The sequence below is a fragment of the Saccopteryx bilineata genome, chromosome 5 (assembly GCF_036850765.1).
Source record: "Saccopteryx bilineata isolate mSacBil1 chromosome 5, mSacBil1_pri_phased_curated, whole genome shotgun sequence".
Lineage (NCBI taxonomy): Eukaryota > Metazoa > Chordata > Mammalia > Chiroptera > Emballonuridae > Saccopteryx > Saccopteryx bilineata.
Window position 1 is genome coordinate 136068209 of NC_089494.1, and position 19360 is coordinate 136087568.

Genomic DNA, 19360 nt, shown 5'->3' on the forward strand with positions numbered 1-19360 from the left:
TCAGTTCATACTTCTGTTTCACTTCTGATTTTATTTGGATCCTCTCCTTTTTGTTGATGATTTTGGTTAAAGGTTTGTCAATCTTGTTTATGTTTTCAAAGAACCAGCTTTAGGTTTCACTAATCTTTTCTATTGCTTTTTTAGAGTATTTTATTTATTTCTCTGATCTTTATTATTTCCTTCCTTCTACTAACTTTTGACTTTGTTGTTCTTTTTCAAGCTCCATTAAGTGTAAAGTTAGATTGAGATTTTTCTTTTTTCTTGAAATAGGTCTGTAATGCTATGACTGTCCCTCTAAGGACTACTTTTGCTGTGTTCCACAGGTTTGGGGTTGTTTTGTTCTCATTTTCGATTTTTTTAAATCATTTGTTTCAAGGTATCTTGATTTCTTCCTGATGTCATAGTTAAGTCAGATGTAGAAGGTATAACAGGAAAACATAGTATTTAAGTCAATGAGGCCCTGGCTGGGTAGCTCAGTTGGTTAAAGCGTTGTCCAGATACACCAAGATTGCAGTTTTGATCCCCCATCGGGACACATACAAGAAACAATCAATGAATACATTTCTCTCTCTCCCAAATCAATAAATTAAAAAAGAGTCTAAGAAAAGGAAAATTTTAAAGGAGAGGTGAGTTGACAGTACCAATCCAAAAATTCAATATAAAGGCTCTGAAACAATCCCTAGATTCAGCAATTAAGAGGTCATCATAAAACTTCAGCTTCCATCTACAAGAATCCAAAATTATTTTCCTTTCATAAAAAACCAGAAAAATCAATAAAACACAGAGAATTATTTTCCTGCATTGTACAACAAGCAGCACAGGTCTGTTTCCTGAGAAAAAAACAAAGGATGTAAACTTGCCACTCCCATGCTTTCTGCCTAGAGGTGGTTTCCAGAACACAACCCAGGGAGGAGGAGCCCAAGTAGAGCCTAGCAAGCTCAGTAAGTGAAAAGGACAGTGCTACAGGTTTACATTTATTGCTTAATGCAACAAATGACATACTACAAGAAATGAAAATCAGTATCAAACACTACAGAAAGAAAAAGAAAAGAATGGTCCCCACTATTTTTTTTTTTATTTTTTTGGAACAGAGATAGAGAGTCAGAGAGAGGGACAGATAGGGACAGACAGACAGAAAGGGAGACAAATGAGAAACATCAATTCTTCATTGCGGTTCCTTAGGTGTTCACTGATTGATTTCTCATATGTGCCTTGACCGGGGGGGGGCTACAGCAGACTGACTGACCCCTTGCTCAAGCCAGCGACCTTGAGCTCAAGCTGGTGAGCTTTGCTCAAACCAGATGAGCCCACGCCCAAGCTGGCAACCTCGGGGTCTCGAACCCGGGTCCTCCACATCCCAGTCCGACACTCTATCCACTGCGCCAACACCTGGTCAGGCTGGTCCCACTGTTTTAGATCAGAGAATTTTTAAAGTTGGTATTCTTCAAAATTGATGAACCAAGAAATACAGGCAATAGTGAGTCTGAAATCAAGATTTATAACAGTAATTCTAAATAGAATATGTAATTAAAAGTAAAAAAGGTTTATTGGAATTGAAAAAATGCTAAAAATTTTAACATTTCACATTCTCACTTTCTACCGGTTAAATTTTTTGACAGATGGCCATTTGATATATTGTTCATTTATTATTAGAAACAGTTTCTAGTAGAAATAAGAACTTTGTTTTCTTAATTTGACTTCATACTTAAAATCAGCTTAAACTTTGAATAAGAGTGTGTGGGAAGAGACAGAAAAACATTCAGCATTTTTGTTAACGCTCTCATCTCTGGCAAAAAGAAACTGTCTTAGTGGCAGAGCGTTGGCCTGGCGTGCAGGAGTCCCAGGTTCGATTCCAGGCCAGGCACAACCCTCCCCCTCTCCTTCCTCTCTGTCTCTCTCTTCCCCTCTCACAGCCAAGGCTCCACTGGGGCAAAGTTGGCCCGGGCACTGAGGATGGCTCTGTGGCCTCTGCCTCAGGCGCTAGAATGGCTCTGGTTGCAACAGAGCAATGACCCAGATGGGCAGAACATCGCCCCCTGGTGGGAATGCCGGGTGGATCCCGGTCGGGCGCATGCGGGAGTCTGTCTGACTGCCTCCCCGTTTCCAACTTCAGAAAAATAAAAAAATTTAAAGAAAAGAAACTGTCTTTATTATCAACAGCTCAGAACACTGAGAAACCTTCAAAGTAATTACCATTAGTTGATCACTAATGATTCTTTCCTCAAAATTCTTGAAATACAAATTCTTGATTAAAAAAAAAACTTAGTATAAAATATCAAACTGATTTTTACATATACACAAAACATATTAACTACAACAAAATGGTTGAGCAATTGTATACCATTTTGTCTAATGAACCAAAAATGAAGTTTGTTAACAAAAATATTCAATGCTAATAAAGATATAATGTAACAATTTTAGTTTACTGCTAGTAATTTTAATTAGCTGAACCTTTTTGGAAAACAGTTTGGCAGTATGTTTCAAAAGCTTTTAGGCCCTGGCTGGTTGGCTCAGTGGTAGAGCATCGGCCTGGCGTGCAGGAGTCCCGGGTTTGATTCCTGGCCAGGGCACACAGAAGAAGCGCCCATCTGCTTCTCCACCCCTGCCCATCTCCTTCCTGTCTCTCTCTTCCTCTCCCGCATCCAGGGCTCCATTGGAGCAAAGTTCGCCCGGGCGCTGAGGATGGCTCTGTGGCCTGTGCCTCAGGTGCTAGAATGGCTCTGGCTGCAACAGAGCGACACTCCAGATGGGCAGAACATCGCCCCCTGGTGGGCGTGCCGGGTGGATCCCGGTCAGTCGGGCACATGTGGGAGTCTGACTGCCTCCCTGTTTCCAGCTTCAGAGGAAAAAAAAAAAGCTTTTAAAAATATTTTAGGATCCTCAGCCAAGTGCGGGAGGTAATCTTAGATACCAAAAAGTATTTTCCCACAAAAATGTACATTCTAATGTTATTTATAATATATAAATTGGAAACTATCTAAAATCCCAACAGAGGAATGGTTAAGTAAATCATGACCCAATTTGAGGCAAAACTATACCAGCACTGAAAATGTTAATTTTTTTGTATTAACATGAAAATTTGTTGAGGTCAATGAGAAAAGGAGAATATAAAACTAGTTCTAACTTCCAACTAAACTCTAACTAAAAGGGATTGATTATATATGATACTTTTCTGTGTGTCCTATTTCCCAATTTTGTTAAAATGAGACTTATTACCTTTAAAGTTTGATCAAGCCGTGGCCGGTTGGCTTAGTGGTAGAGCATCGGCTTGGCGTGCAGGAGTCCCAGGTTCGATTCCCGGCCAGGGCACACAGGAGAAGTGCCCATCTGCTTCTCCACCCTCCCCCTCTCCTTCCTCTCTGTCTCTCTCTTCCCCTCCGCAGCCGAGGCTCCACTGGAGCAAAGTTTGCCCAGGCGCTGAGGATGGCTCTGTGGCCTCTGCCTCAGGCGCTAGAATGGCTCTGGTTGCAGCAGAGCTACGCCCCAGATGGGCAGAACATCACCCCCGATGGGCATGCCGGGTGGATCCCGGTCAGGCGCATGTGGGAGTCTGTCTGACTGCCTCCCAGTTTCTGGCTTCGGGGAAAAAAAAAAAAGATAAAATTTGATCAAGGTAAGAATCTGGGGCACCTATCCAGTCCAATAATTCATAAAAGTGAGATCAGCCCCTGGCCGGGTGGCTCAGTTGTTAGAGCGTCACCCCAATTCACCAAGGTTGCAGGTTCAATCCCCAGTCCAGGGAACACACAAGACTAAAGCAATGAATGCATAAATAAGTAGAACAACAACGCCCTGGCTGGATAGCTCAGTTGGCTAGAGCATCATCCTGCAGAGCAGAGGTTGTCGGTTCAATCCCTGGTCAAGGCACATACAGGAAGAAACTAATGTTCCTCTCTCACTAATGTTCCTCTCTCTCTCCCCCTCCCTCCCTTCCTCTGTCTCTAAAATCAATAAAATAAACATTAAAAAAAATAAGTAGCACAACAATTCTATCTTTCTCTACCTCTCCCAAATCAAATATATTTTTTAAAAGGTGAGAGCAATAGGATTAACACTAGTATTTCTTAAGGGATGGTAAATGGCTCATCTATACCACTCACCTGGGTACTTATTAAATTTCTTGGGTTATATCCGACTTACTGGGTGTAGGTGGGGGAGACAGTGCTGGGGTTATAGTCAAGAAACGGTATTGTTAAAATACCTTATGTGAGTATACTATTAATCAAAACACATTAACAGACTTCAATTTTCCTGAATGGACTTACGGGAAACTGGTTGCCCTGGCTTAATAAATTTGTATTATAAAATATATAAATACTTAAAGACAATTCTGAAATCCATACCATTGATTAGTTGATTCTTATTCTGCACATAAATCACAGGAAAGAGTTAAAAAAAAGTATTTATAATAAATGAATCAAATAAAAACTACTTTTCTAATACTTATAAGTATTCTGCACTTAAATTGAAGAACCTTGTTTATTTTCACCAACAAAAATAATTATATTTTACATACCAAAAACAAAAAAACCACCAAAACCTTCCAAAGGAGAACAAAAAGTTAATTTTATGGGCCTTATCTGTCATTAATTAACAAATGAATTGGGACTAGTACCTCTGTACATGACCCAATTTTATATTTAAAAAAAGACTTGGCCTGTTTCACTTTATCTATACATAGAATAAAATAGCCCTCCCATTATCCACAGAAAGGAAAAATTGGGGAACCACATATAAAAAGGTAACTTTCAACTTAGAGTATGCTTGAATCATTACTTTTTTAATACCACAAAGAGATTTGTCCACTTTTTACTTTTGACACATGTAGTTCAAGAACTGCTTCTAAAATAAACTTTAGAGAACAGAATACATATCATACTAAGGAGCTACACCTCACATCTTAACTAATTATGCTGATACTCAGTATTAATTCTTAGGTATCTGACTTACTATAAATGCAAGATTATACTTATATTACATATATTATGAATGATTAATATAAGTCCCGACAGACTATAATTGTAGCTCTGATTAAGATTTATGGGAGAAAAAGTTTACCAAAGTATCAGACTCCAAATCAAAATTTAAATTATTTTTTAAATTCTATTTTAATTCGAGTCTCGAGCTGGCAGCGAGACGTATGCGCTCCAGCTTTTCAGTACCAGCGGCCGCTATCGACGTCGTTCGGTTCTTCTGGTCTCTGCGCGGTCATCAGCCGCCATCATGGTGAAGCTCACAAAGGCTGGTAAAAATCAAGGTGACCCCAAGAAAATGGCTCCTCCTCCAAAGGAGGTAGAAGATAGTGAAGATGAGGAAATGTCAGATGACGAAGAAGATGAAAGCAGTGGAGAAGAGGTTATCATTCCTCAGAAAAAAGGCAAGAAGGCTACCACAACTCCAGCAAAGAAGGTGATGGTTTCTCCACCAAGAAGGATTATGGTCGTCGCACCAGCCAAGAAGACAGTTGTCACCACTGGCAAAAAGGCAGCGGCTATGCCGACCCCTGGCAAAAAGGCAGCAGTTACACCAGTCAAAGCAGTAGCCACACCTGGCAAGAAGGGAGGCACACTAGGCAAAGCGTGGGTAGCAACCCCTGGTAAAAAGGGTGCAGCCAACCCTGCCAAGGGAGCAAAGAATGGTAAGAATGCCAAGAAGGAAGACAGTGATGAGGAAGATGATGAGGATAGTGAAGAGGATGATGAGGAGGATGAGGATGAAGATGAGGATGAATTGAAGCCAGCAGTGATGAAAGCGGCTGCTGTTGCTCCTGCCTCAGATGATGAGGATGATGAAGACGATGATGAGAACGATGAAGATGATGAGGATGACGATGAAGAAGATGACTCTGAAGAGGAGCCTATGGAGCTGGCACTAGCCAAAGGTACAAAAGCTCCTCTAAAAGCTCTTCTTGTGAATGCCAAGAGCACAGCTGAGGATGAAGATGAAGAGGATGATGATGATGAAGACAATGACGATAAAGAAGAGGATGATGAGGAAGATGAGGAGGAGGAGGAAGAGGAGGACAATGAAGAGGAGGAAGAGTCAAAGAAGCACTTGGAAAACGAAAGAAGGAAATGGCCAAACAGAAAGCTGCTCCTGAAGCCAAGAAACAGAGGGTGGAAGGCACAGAACCAACAACAGCTTTCAATCTCTTTGTTGGAAACCTGAACTTCAGCAAATCTGCTCCTAAATTAAAAACGGGTATCAGTGATGTTTTTGCTAAAAACGATCTTGCTGTTGTGGATGTCAGAATTGGTGTGTTCAGGAAGTTTGGGTATGTGGATTTTGAGTCAGCTGAAGACCTGGAAAAAGCCTTGGAACTCACTGGTTTTAAAGTCTTTGGCAATGAAATTAAACTAGAAAAACCAAAGGGAAAGGATAGTAAAAAAGATCGAGATGCAAGAACACTTTTGGCTAAAAATCTGCCTTATAAAGTTACTCAGGATGAATTGAAAGAAGTGTTTGAAGATGCTGCGGAGATCAGACTAGTCAGCAAGGACGGAAAGAGTAAAGGGATTGCTTATATTGAATTTAAGACAGAAGCTGATGCAGAGAAAACCTTGGAAGAAAAACAGGGAACAGAAATAGATGGGCGATCTATATCCCTATTTACACCGGAGAGAAAGGTCAAAGTCAAGACTACAAAGGTGGAAAGAACAGCACTTGGAGTGGTGAATCAAAAACTCTGGTTTTAAGCAATCTCTCCTACAGTGCAACAGAAGAAACTCTTCAGGAAGTATTTGAGAAGGCTACTTTTATCAAAGTGCCCCAGAACCAAAATGGCAAATCTAAAGGGTATGCATTTATAGAATTTGCTTCATTTGAAGATGCTAAAGAAGCTTTAAATTCCTGTAATAAAAGAGAAATTGAGGGCAGAGCAATCAGGCTGGAATTGCAAGGACCCAGGGGATCACCTAATGCAAGAAGCCAACCATCCAAAACTCTGTTTGTCAAAGGTCTGTCGGAGGAGACTACAGAAGAGACATTAAAGGAGTCTTTTGATGGCTCTGTTCAGGTAAGGATAGTCACTGACAGGGAGACTGGCTCTTCCAAAGGGTTTGGTTTTGTAGACTTCAATAGTGAGGAAGATGCCAAAGCTGCTAAGGAAGCCATGGAAGATGGGGAAATTGATGGAAACAAAGTTACTTTGGACTGGGCCAAGCCTAAGGGTGAAGGTGGCTTCGGAGGCCACGGTGGAGGCTGAGGTGGCTTTGGACGGTGAGGCGGCAGCAGAGGAGGCTGAGGCGGATTTGGTGGCCGAGGTTGGGGTGGTTTTGGAGGTCGGGGAGGCTTCCGAGGAGGCAGAGGAGGTGGCGGAGACCACAAGCCACAAGGAAAGAAGACGAAGTTTGAATAGTTTTCTTCTGTCCCTGTCTTTCCCTCTTCCATTTGAAAGAAAGGACTCTGGGGTTTTTACTCTGTTACCTGATCAATGACAGAGCCTTCTAAGGACATTCCAAGACAGTATACAGTCCTGTGGTCTACTTGGAAACATGCATAGGTAACATTTCAAAGGAGACACCCTGTTGGTTTTGACTGGATATTCATATACACATCTTAAAGAGAATAGTGATAGAGCTAACCCTTATAGGTAACTTTTGAATTTATACTTTCTTCCCATGTACAAAACCACTTTTTTTCCTACAAATAGTTTTTTTGTGTGTGTGTTGGGAGTCTAAAGGAGAGTAGAATGTTTTATCATGATTTTGCTTAAGCAACTTTGGGGACAAATTAAAAGTCCTAAACTCTGGGGGGGAAAAATTCTATTTTAATTCATGTGGAAAAAAGTCATTTATGTGCCTTTGGTAATTTATCTGCTTAAACTCTGCCTTATCATAACAATTAATTATTATAACATTAGGCCACTAAACAGAATAAAGGACAAAAAAAATTTTGTCAACAAGCCAATATTCAGTTAAAAGATTAAAATTTTAGTTTCACTCCTGAAAATTGCATATCAATTTTAACTGAAAAGTACTGTATTTCCCCATGTATAAAATGTATCCTTTTTGAAAAATTTTGGGTCTAAAAACTGAATGCATCTTATACAGTGGTTATACATTTTTTTACTTGCATTTCCTGCTTTTTCACACTAGTTTTTGTGCTCGTTGAATGAAGACTGTGATTCGTCATCGCACAGAGGACAAGCTAATTGATGGGAGTTTTGACAGTGATAAGGAGTTGAATGAATTTTATGAAGAAAACTTGAGTTCAGCCCTGGCCGGTTGGCTCAGTGGTAAACCGTCAGCCCTGTGTGTGGAAGTCCCAGGTTCAATTCCCAGTCACGGCACACAGGAGAAGCGTCCATCTGCTTCTCTACCCTTCCCCCTCTCCTTTCTCTCTCTCTATCTTTTTCCCTTCCACAGCCAAGGCTCCACTGGAGCAAAGTTGGCCTGGGCGCTGAGGATGGCTCCATGGCCTCCACCTCAGGAGCTCAAGTGGCTCTGGTTGCAACAGAACAATGCCCCAGATGGGCAGAGCATCACCCCCTGGTAGGCATACTGGGTGGATCCCGGTCGGGTGCATGCGGAGTCTCACTGCCACCCTGCTTCTCACTTCAGAAAAATTAAAAAAAACGGAACAAAAGATAAATCTCCCCTCCGAGACCAAGTCCACACCTCTCCAGAGGCATTTTCTGTAAGCACTCAATGTCCCTGAGTATACCCTTCTCTCTCTCTTTCAACTTTTATTTTCCATAACACATCATCCTTGCATGTTCACCTGTTCAAATAATAGCATCATAAAATACTCACTTGAAAATTTCAAAGTCAGCCCTGGCTGGATACCTCAGTTGGTCAGAGTACTGTCGTGTTACACCAAGGTCGCTGGTTAGATCCCCGGTCAGAGCACATAAAACAATCAACCAATGAATGTATAAATAAGTAGAACAACAAATTAATCTCTCTCAAATCAATAAATCAAAAAAAATTAATTTCAAAATCATCTTCTGTCTCTTCTTTTTACCCCAACAAAGTTCTACTAATCTTCCCCCTAATTTATCTTCAATTCCTTCTGCTTTTATTGTAAGATAGCCACATTCATCTAGACCCATGATGGCGAGCCTTTTTATAAAAACCGCCCACTTTTGCAGTGCTGGTCAACCTGGTCCCTCCTGCCCACTAGTAGGCATTCAGCTTTCATGGTGGGTGGAGCAACCAAACAATGCCATGATTGGCCCACCATGAAAGCTGGACCACCCACTAGTGGACGGGGACCAGGTTGTCCAGCACTGCAAAAGTGGGCGGTTTTATTTATTTATTTATTTATTTATTTTTGTATTTTTCTGAAGCTGGAAACGGGGAGAGACAGTCAGACAGACTCCCGCATGCGCCCGACCGGGATCCACCTGGCACGCCCACCAGGGGGCGATGCTCTGCCCCTCCGGGGCATCGCTCTGTTGCGACCAGAGCCACTCTAGCGCCTGGGGCAGAGGCCAAGGAGCCATCCCCAGCGCCCGGGCCATCTTTGCTCCAATGGAGCCTCGGCTGTGGGAGGGGAAGAGACAGACAGAGAGGAAGGAGAGGGGGAGGGGTGGAGAAGCAGATGGGCGCTTCTCCTGTGTGCCCTGGCCGGGAATCGAACCCGGGACTTCTGCACACCAGGCCAACACTCTACCACTGAACCAACCGGCCTGGGCAAAAGCGGGTGGTTTTTATAAAAAGGTTCACCATCACGGGTCTAGGTCCTCTTCATCTTTTTTGCTAAATGATGAATGCCTCTATTTTTCTTCACCTCATCCAACTGGTCCTTCACAGTACCAACAGTTTTTCTCTAAAAACATATCTGACTGTATATTACTCACAATTCTATTAATATCAGGCTGTCCCTTCCTCCCAATTATCTTCAAATATTAAATATTTTCTTTATCCCTCTTAGATATCTCATCCCTAACCACCAACCAGTAAATCACATATAAAACCATAAAAAGCTGGGTCAAACATCACTTTCTTTTGAAGATGCTCCTCTCTTCTTTAACAGCATAATTCACAGGTTTCCTGTGCATCCAGAGCAGCACTAACACAAATATAAACTGAGAAAGGTAACTGCTTTTCCAATCCATAGACTATTTTAAGAAATAAAAAGTAAAGGAGATAGCTGCTATAAAATAATATTTATTGGTGAAATTTCATTATTAATTTGTGTTGCAAGTATTCAACCAGATATGTTTGTCCTTGTTCGGTTAAGCTAAATTGAGACATTATGCTGAAATAGCAAGATTCACTATTTTACGCTGATGAATCAACATGCAAAGGCCTGGTACACTGCCATTATTCTGAATCTCCCTCCCTCTAGACTTGAATGGTAACTGTATAATCAGCATTCAGAGGATGACCTGAAATTTCTAGAGTAAAAAGTTCATGGTACAATTACAAATAAAAAAACTTTTGTGTTCACTTGTTGAAAGCACATATACTCAAGTGTAAGTTTAGAATTTGAGATTTCTGGCAATGGTAACATAATAATGAATTTCAAAAAGATACAAATTAAATAGCTGACAAACCACCCTTCCATCCTTCCTCTTCTTTTCTGATAAATGACTACTCTTCTTTTTTTAGTGACAGACAGGAGAGAGATGAGAAGCATCAACTTATAGTTGTATTACTTTAGTTGTTTACTGATGGCTTCTTATATGTGCCTTGACTAGAGGCTCAAGCAGAGCCTGTGACAAACTAGCTCAAGCCAGCGATCTCTGGGCTCAAGCCAGCAACTTCTGGGTTCAAGCCAACAACCATGGGATCATGTCAATGATCCTACAATAAAGCCAGCACTGCCATGCTCAAGCCGGCAAGCCTGTGCTCAAACTGGCTAAGCCTGTATTCAAGCCAGCAACCTCAGCATCCAAGGCTGACTCTCTCTATCCATTAAGCCACCACTGTCAGCCATGACCACTCTTTTTTCTTTGGTTCATTTTTCAAAAATAGGATTCTGAAATTACACTTTGAAAACCTCCAAAGAAAGAATTTATAAACTGTCAGCTTCAAATGAACACACCCAAAAGAATGTTTCTAATTTACCACATGTAGCAATTCATTAGCAAGTTACATGACAACACTGTAATACAGTTACTTGGATAATCTATTATTATATTAATTCCTAACTGGTTGTGTAGTTATTATAAGGTTTAAAGCATTATTTCCTTAAAGTGATACTGAAACCTTATACAAACTACATAAAAGTAAATGATTTTCCATCATTTTAGTGGCGATTTTACACTAAAAGAACAAATACTTAAGCCACGAATTCCTTTAAAATATTCAAAATAGTTACGTAAAAACATAGTAAGAATCAATAAATGTAAAAAATATTCATACATGTACAGAAATGAAAAAAATCAAAAGTCTATGAAAGTTTTTGTAACTTATTTCATGGAAGTAGAACTGATTCTGTTTTGTTTTTGTTTGTGTTTTCTAATTTATTCTTCAATGAATGCATGTGTTTTGAAGTGAGAGTAAAATGAAAAAAGCATTAGTTTTAAAACCACGTAACAATTTTATAATGATCCTTAAAGTTCTACAACCTAAGCAACAGAGGTAAGAACACATGATACCATGGAGGCTAATACCACACTCAAGTTTACCAAGAAAAATCTAGAGTAGGCAAGAAGGAAAGGCTGGTTCAAAGACACAAATACGTTAGGTTCATTGTAAACCAGAAATGTAGTCACTGTGCTTAGAATTATAATCCTCATAATAAGCCACGATGAGAATACCATTACCATTATCAAGTTCTCCAAACTGCTAACTGATAAAAGAGAGTAGGGTAAGAAAAGGTTAAGATAGGTGAAATACAGTGGGACTGTGCTATTATGATAGTGGTCAAAAGTCTAGCACCTCTTTGAGCATTTCATCTAAAGTTTCAGAAATGGACCTATCTAGACACTAATCATCCCCAGCTCTTTTCTCTTTGCAACCATCACCACCATCCATCTCCAGAATTGTTTCATCTTGCAAAACTGAAACTCTGCGAACATTACCCTATAAAGTCCCCATCTCCCTCTGTCCCCCAGTTCCTGGCAACCAATAATCAACTTTCTGTCTCTACAAATGTGACTACTCTAGGTGCTTCATATAAGTAAATCATATATTTATCCTTTGTGAATGGTTTATTTATGTCCTCAAGATTCATCCATGTTGTAGCTGTTGTAGCATGTGTCAAAACTTCCTTCCTTTTTAAGGCTGAATAAAATTCCATTACATGTACATATCATATTTTCTTTATTCATCTACTTGGGATGCTTCCATCTTTTCGCTATTATGAATGATGCTGCTATAAACATGGACATATGACTACCTGTTCAAGTCACTCCTTTTGATTTTAAGTATTGTGATGATTTTGTGTGTCAACTGGACTAAGCTAAGAAAATGCCCAGAGAGCAGAAAAAATATTATTTCTGGGTGTGTTTTAAGGGTGTCTCTGGAAGACATTAGCATTTGAATAAGTAGACTCAGTAAAGAAGACTGTCCTCACCAATGCAGATAGACACCCTCTAATAAACAAAATGCCTTAATAGAACAAAAAGGCAGAGGAAGGGCAAGTTCCCTTTCCCCACTTGAGCTGAGACATCCATGGCCTCTGCCCCAGGACATTGGCTCTTCTGGTTCTCAGGTCTCAGGACTCTCTCTAACAGGGCCTTTCCCCAAGCCCACCCTAGTTTTCAGACCTTCAGACTAGGACTAAACTACACTATGGCTTTGCTCGTTTACATGCAGAAGGCAGATCGTAGGACTTCTCAACTTCCATAAGTGCATGAGCCGATTCCCATAATAAATCTTCTCTTATATATCTCCTACTGGTTCTGTTTCTCTGGAGAACCCTGAGTAATACAAATTTATACACAGCGTCCTTTTCTTTTGAAACTCTTCAAGTAAAAGCTACCATTAATTCTAAATGTCATCAATAAAAACACACACTGATAATTTACGTTTTCCACTTCACAACATATTACATATACACTAAAGACCATTAATACAAAAGGGGGGGGGTGAGCAGCTAAGTTTAAAAGCAATTTAATTTTGTTCCTCATGACCCCTTCATATATTCCTAATTCACAGGGAGAAAAATATAAAACATCTACTTTTATTTCAAAGTGCTGGAAACAAAAGCATCTAATAAACATACTGCAGTTCTATAAAGAGTTATTAGAGTTAGTCAAAACTGCAGCTTGTTTTCCAATATCTCAGTCTCCTATTAGGGCCCCTCCAAATTCTCTTCCTCATCAAAACTAGCTCTCAGTTCAGAATTTTTAGAAAAGATTCTTAAATACACAGATACGTTTCCCATAAATCATATTAACTCCTGACCTTCCTTCTCTAAAGACTCAGAATTACTCTACTCTCTTCCAAAGCTCACTAGAGACATGTTGACTTCCTGTGGTTCCAAATCAGTTATTTATATGTTTGTCCCTTTCCATCAGGTATGTGAACATTCACAAGAGCAATAAAATGGTTTTTATTCAGGCTTCAAAAGTCTCTACAGATAAAACAGAGACATGAGAAAATCTGTGACAGAGATCTAAATTCAGGTAAGATTTACTAACTTTTAAACTAGTGTCCTTTCGGGGTACTGCTGCTCTTCAGAATGAAACATATCTAAAGTGTCATAATAATGCCTGGTTCCTCTTAATAGAAGAAAGTACTAGCCATGGGAAGAAACAAGTCTGCTTATCACAATTTTCAGTCTTCATGTCATATTTTAGTGAATGAACCAACAGAAAAGCTATTATGTATCAATAATAATATATCAGAGTAAGTTACTCCTGTAAAAGTATGTACTGTTTTTCTAATTACATTTAGTTACGAGAAGAACATCCAGATTTATTAGTTCCCATTTAAATCTTTAAATCTGTATCTCAAAAATTAAAAAGATCACACTCTTTTCCACTTGACTATGCCTAAAGAAAATCTGGCTATGTTGTTATAACTGATAAACAGATTTTTCGGGAACTCATTTAAATTGTAGTAAACTGTCAATGAAGAAAAATTACTTTGATATGTGAAATAGTTGGTTTTTCTATAAAAAAAAAAGTTCTAATCCCAATGTATATGTTGGCAATACCATTCATATAACATGGGGCTTTAACAATGCTTTTCAGTAATAAGCATGATACATCAAATGAAGGAAAATCTGACATAGTACTTAAGGGATATTTTAGCAGATAATTAATAAAACTTTGAAACAACACTTTACTCCCTAGAAAAGTGACGCGTTAAAAGCTGTCCAAACCTGGTCTATGGTGAAAAAGTGGATAAAGCGTCGACCTGGAATGCTGAGATCACCGGTTCAAAATCCTGGGCTTGCCCAGTTAAGGCACATGGGAAAAGCAACTACTACCAGTTGACAATTCCTGCTCTTCGCCTGCCTTTCTCTCTCTCTCTTTTCTTTCTTTCTTTCTTTCTAAATAAATAAATAAATAAATAAATAAATAAATAAATAAATAAATAAATGCCGTACAAAATGTTAGATTTGCTCTTCTTTAAATTATGAAGTATAGATACAAAAGACCAAAAAGGTACTCTTCTTTTTTCAAAAAAAACTGGACAACAGAATAGAGTTAAAAGAAAAAAACCTCCAAGATTCTACTACTCAAGTGATACCTTTTTTTTTAAGAGCTTACAGACAGAGGGGGGAATGGCAGGCAGCAAGAAGTATCAACTATAGTTATAGCTTCAATTTAATTGCTCATTGATTGCTTGTCATATGTGCCTTGACCAGGGAAGCCCAGGGCTTCAAACTGGCTTCCAGGTCGATGCTTTATCCACTGCACCACCACAGGTCAAGCCCCTGTTGATATCTTGAATGAAGTTTTAACAATAGATATAGGCTGTGAACCTTTACTTTAAGAGTTTTAACTTTGAAACATCTTGCACTTCCATAATTTCATAAGAAATTCCTGAGATTCCTTTAATATAAAAATCTGAACTGTCTTATACCAGCTAATAAACTCAAATAACAGCAACAATCCTCTCAAAAGTCTAAGGTATTATCTGTATGGCAAAGCTTCCACAATTTTGTATTTCAGCATTCTACTGTATACACTTATTAAAATAAGACAAAAGATGAAAAGTGAAATAAATAGTACAGCACTTCTCTATATTTTCTTATAATTATAGGGATAGGCAAACTCTGGTCCAGATCGAGACTGTGGCCTGTTTTTGTAAATAAAGTTTTACTGAAACACAGCCATATTCTTTTCTGTGCGTATTGTTATCTTTGACTACTTTTAAGCTACAAGGGTAGAGTTGAAAATTTGTGAGAGATCGTGTAGATCTCAAAACCTAAAATATCTGGTTCTTTACAGAAGAAATTTGTCAACTCCCATGAAAATGCTCTCCCCATTTAAAGCTAGATTTTATTAAAACTACGGAAGAATTATATGTATTATACTGCATTCTTCCAAAGTAATTACTTTAAATAGTTATGATACTGAGATCCCTTAAACACAGGCATTACTACTCTTCTATAAACCTCAGAAAAGATAAACAGAAAATGCTTTCTTCAATTATGTAAAAATGTCACTTTCATGTTAACAGTGAGTTTTCAACTGATTTTCTTAATTGATCTGCAAATATTAACACCTATTTAAAAGACAAAATATTTCTTTTGCTTAACTATTGAAACACTTACCACAAAGAACTTTAGTGGTTTCCTTTAAAAAAGAAAAAAGTTAAGGTCCTGGCCAGTTAGCTCAGTTGGTGAAGAGTGTCACCCCAAAACAACAAAGTTGCAGGTTTGATCCCCAGTCAGTGAACACATGGGAAGCAACACATGAATGCATGACTGAGTGGAACAACAAATGAATGCTTCCCTTCCTGTCCCCTCTCTCTCCTTTCCTACTCTCTCTAAAAATCAATCAATAAAACCCTAGCCAAATGACTCCATTAGTTGGAGCATGATTCTGGCACAGAGGTTGCCAGTTCAATTTCACAGTCAGGACACATACAAGAGCAGCTCTATGATCCTGTCTCTCTTTCTCCCTGTTTTCCCTTACTTTCCAAATAAAAAATAATTACAATATTTAATAATATGTATGAAAAAATAAAAGTTTTTTTAAGCCCCTATAATTCATAATGGATATTTAAAAATATTGTTTAATTTGATGGGTTCAAGCTTCTCTGAAATACAGGCAGATTCTATTTTCAAATACATGTTTTGTTATGGTCTCAGAAAAATGCTCATCTAGAACAAATGGCCTCACATCACTTCATATAAGTATCTACAACAAATTATCACCAGTAATTAATAAAGTTCTACTTTTAATACTTCAAGTATATAGATCACTGTGCTTCTATGACCTTTATAAGTCATACATTCACTTGCTAAGTAAACTTTATTTCCTAAGTAAATATTAAGATAGTCAAGCCTGGCCAGGTGGTGGCGCAGTGGATGGAGCGTTGGACTGGGACGTGGAGGACCCAGGTTTGGGGCCCTGGGGTCAGCAGCTTGAGCGCAGGCTCATCTGGTTTGAGTGGGACTCACCAGCTTGAGTCTAGGGTCGCTGGCTTGGGCAGGGGGTCACTCAGTCTGCTGTGCCTCCCCCAAGTCGGGGCACATGTGAGAAAGTGATCAATGAACAGTTGAGGTGCTGTAAAGGGGAGTTGATGCTTCTCATCTCTCTCCCTTCCTGTCTGTCTGTCCCCTGTCTGTCCCTCTGTCTCTGTCACTAAAGGAAGAGGAAGGAAAATAAAAAATATATATATTAAAATAGTCAAGCTATTTTTCCTTTCTTCTCTTTTTAATTAAAACATCAAAATTATATAGTGCTATCTATTATGTCTGACATGAAGTAACAAGATTGTAAATCTAAATCTATACAATAATAAAAACCACTCACATAGTATATTTTGTGAACCAGGCACTATATTAACTACTTATACTAATTCATTTATCTTCCAAAAAACCCTATGACATGAGTACTACTATCATTCCCATTTTACAGATTGAGATTGAGTTCCAAAAATATCTTGAGTACCTGTCTAGGACCAAACAAGTAGAAAGTGACCAATCTGGACCTTGACCGCAAGCAATCCAGCTCCAGAGTCCATGCTCATGTTTCTGCCTCTCTTGTAGTATGCTGTCTTTATACCTTATCAAAGTTATAAATGTAACATAGTATTGTTTTTATAAAGGGTTAACAGTTATAAGCTATAGAAAGTAAATCACACCAAATTCAAGTCCTCTTTAGATGTATATTATAGATTAAATTGAAAAAAGAACAAGACCTGTGCCAGTAAAACAAAATATTTGTTTGACAATGTATACTATTCAACTTAGGAAACAACTCAAAAATCACACTCTTTAATGTCATCTTTTTATTTTTTAGTAGCTTTTTATGCTCTCTTTCATTTATTTTTACATTCAACAAACAGGCAATACATCCCTGATTGAAAGGATTGAAAAAAGTAGTAGACAAGTCCCTATCCTTGAGAAGACTCAAAGCAGTCAGGTGTATGTCCCAGACTTTCACATCCTAAGTTCCCCCCATACTTATCACACCAGTTTTCTGTAAGAATATTAAATCTGACAAAGGATTATAAAACATGATATGAATATAGTGAGCAATGTTATGTTAAAAAAGTTTTAAACTTGATTAAACTATATATTATCAATAAGACAAGAAATAGTAAGTGTTAAGAAGAGGATATGGAAAAAAGGGTACCCTCGTACACTGCTGGTCCCGGGAATGTAAACTGGTGCGGCCACTACAGTATAGAGGTTCCATCAAAAAATTAAGAATAGAATTATCATATGACCCAGCAACCCCTCTCCTGGGTATCTACCCGAATATACTTATTCATAAAAAAATATATGTACTACTATGTTCACTGCAGCATTATTCCCAGTAATCAAGACATAGAAACAATCTTAAGTGTCCTTTGACCAATGACTAGATAAAAAGGATGTGGTACATTTATATAATGGAATAATACTCAGTCCTATAAAAAAATGAAATTGCCATTTTCAACAACATGGATGGATTTTAAGAGTATCACTAACTGAAATAAGTCACACAGAAAAGGATTAAAACCACGTGACTGTACTCACATTTGAAATATAAAACAAAAAGCAATAAACAAATTCAGACACAGACAAGAGTATAGCTAATCAAGGGGTAAAGGGGTGAGGGAAGGATAAAGAAAGTAAAGGGGATCAAACATATGGTGACGAAAGGAGTCTAGACTTTGAGTGGTAAGCATACAATGCAGTCAGTATCCAAGTGTTGTATTACAAAGTTGTACATCTGAAACTTACAGTTATTAAACCAGTGTTACCTCCAATATACTGAATTTAAAAAGAAAGAAACACTTGCCTAAAGCAGTAACATTATTCATACAGGTTAAAAACAAAACAAAGTCTTGGGCCCCCAGATATATCACAAGAGGTGTAATACAGTACACAAACTACATAAAATACCCATCCAAACAATTCAATTCTAAACTAATATACTAACTTTACATTTTAAACTTTTTGCTTGCCTCCTTAGAGGTTAGAAAAGCTCTTTGGAGAGTCTAAAATTGAAATTCACAAAATTCCCAACTGTCTTTTTTTTTTCAGTAAAATTTTCCTTCGACCGTAACAAAAATAATACATAGCAATTAATACTTATTAAACACATACTGTTTGAGGCACCTGACTTACTCATTTCGTTAATCTTCTCAACACCCCAGGAGTTAATTATTCCTTCCCATAAGGAAGTTACAGAACCAAAATTCGTAACTGTGTCTATTTGATTTCAAAGTTCAGGCTATTACTCACTAACTATGTTGTCCCTACCAAGTAGAAGTTAATAGTAATCATTTCTTAAAGCTACGTTTAATAAATATTTTTGTTACTACAGTTGTAAAATTATTCTCAAATTTAAAAATTGACACATTCTTTCTTCCTGAAGCTACAAAAGAAAAAGTTAAAAATATTAAGTGTTAAGTGTTAACTTTAATTCCAGTCTGCCTATCTTTTAGTATAAGATTTAAAAATGTCCTGCTACTTCCTAAAACATACCTGGCATAGCATAATTAATCAATAAATATTATAAATAATTAAATAATGTGATCCTTTCTATGAGAATGGCAACTACCCAGCTCAGTTCAGATTTAAAATATTGTCTCCTCCTGTACCCAGAAGTACATTCTCACTTCTCACACTCATCAGAACAAATGTTCTAATATTTGGTTTGGGATTTATAGAGACGTTCACTTCCATGACACAACCCAGAATCCAAGCTCAAAATGTTTCTAACTCTCCAACTGATTGTGCTATGCAAAATAACAGTGCAAAAGTATGTTCCACTAGGAAACTGATTATTTGCTCCAATACAGAGTCATCTAACTTTAGTACCTGTAAGTATACGGAAGTAGGGAGTTTA

General features: G+C 38.2%; 1 protein-coding gene and 1 pseudogene across 4 annotated transcripts in view; one reads left to right on the top strand and one right to left on the bottom strand.

The window, feature by feature from the left end:
• ARHGAP12 (Rho GTPase activating protein 12) overlaps nt 1-19360 on the bottom strand; it is a 157943-nt gene that overhangs the window by 85470 nt on the left and 53113 nt on the right. The gene's annotated exons all lie outside the window — the stretch shown is intronic.
• LOC136338250 (nucleolin-like) lies at nt 5224-7532 on the top strand (annotated as a pseudogene).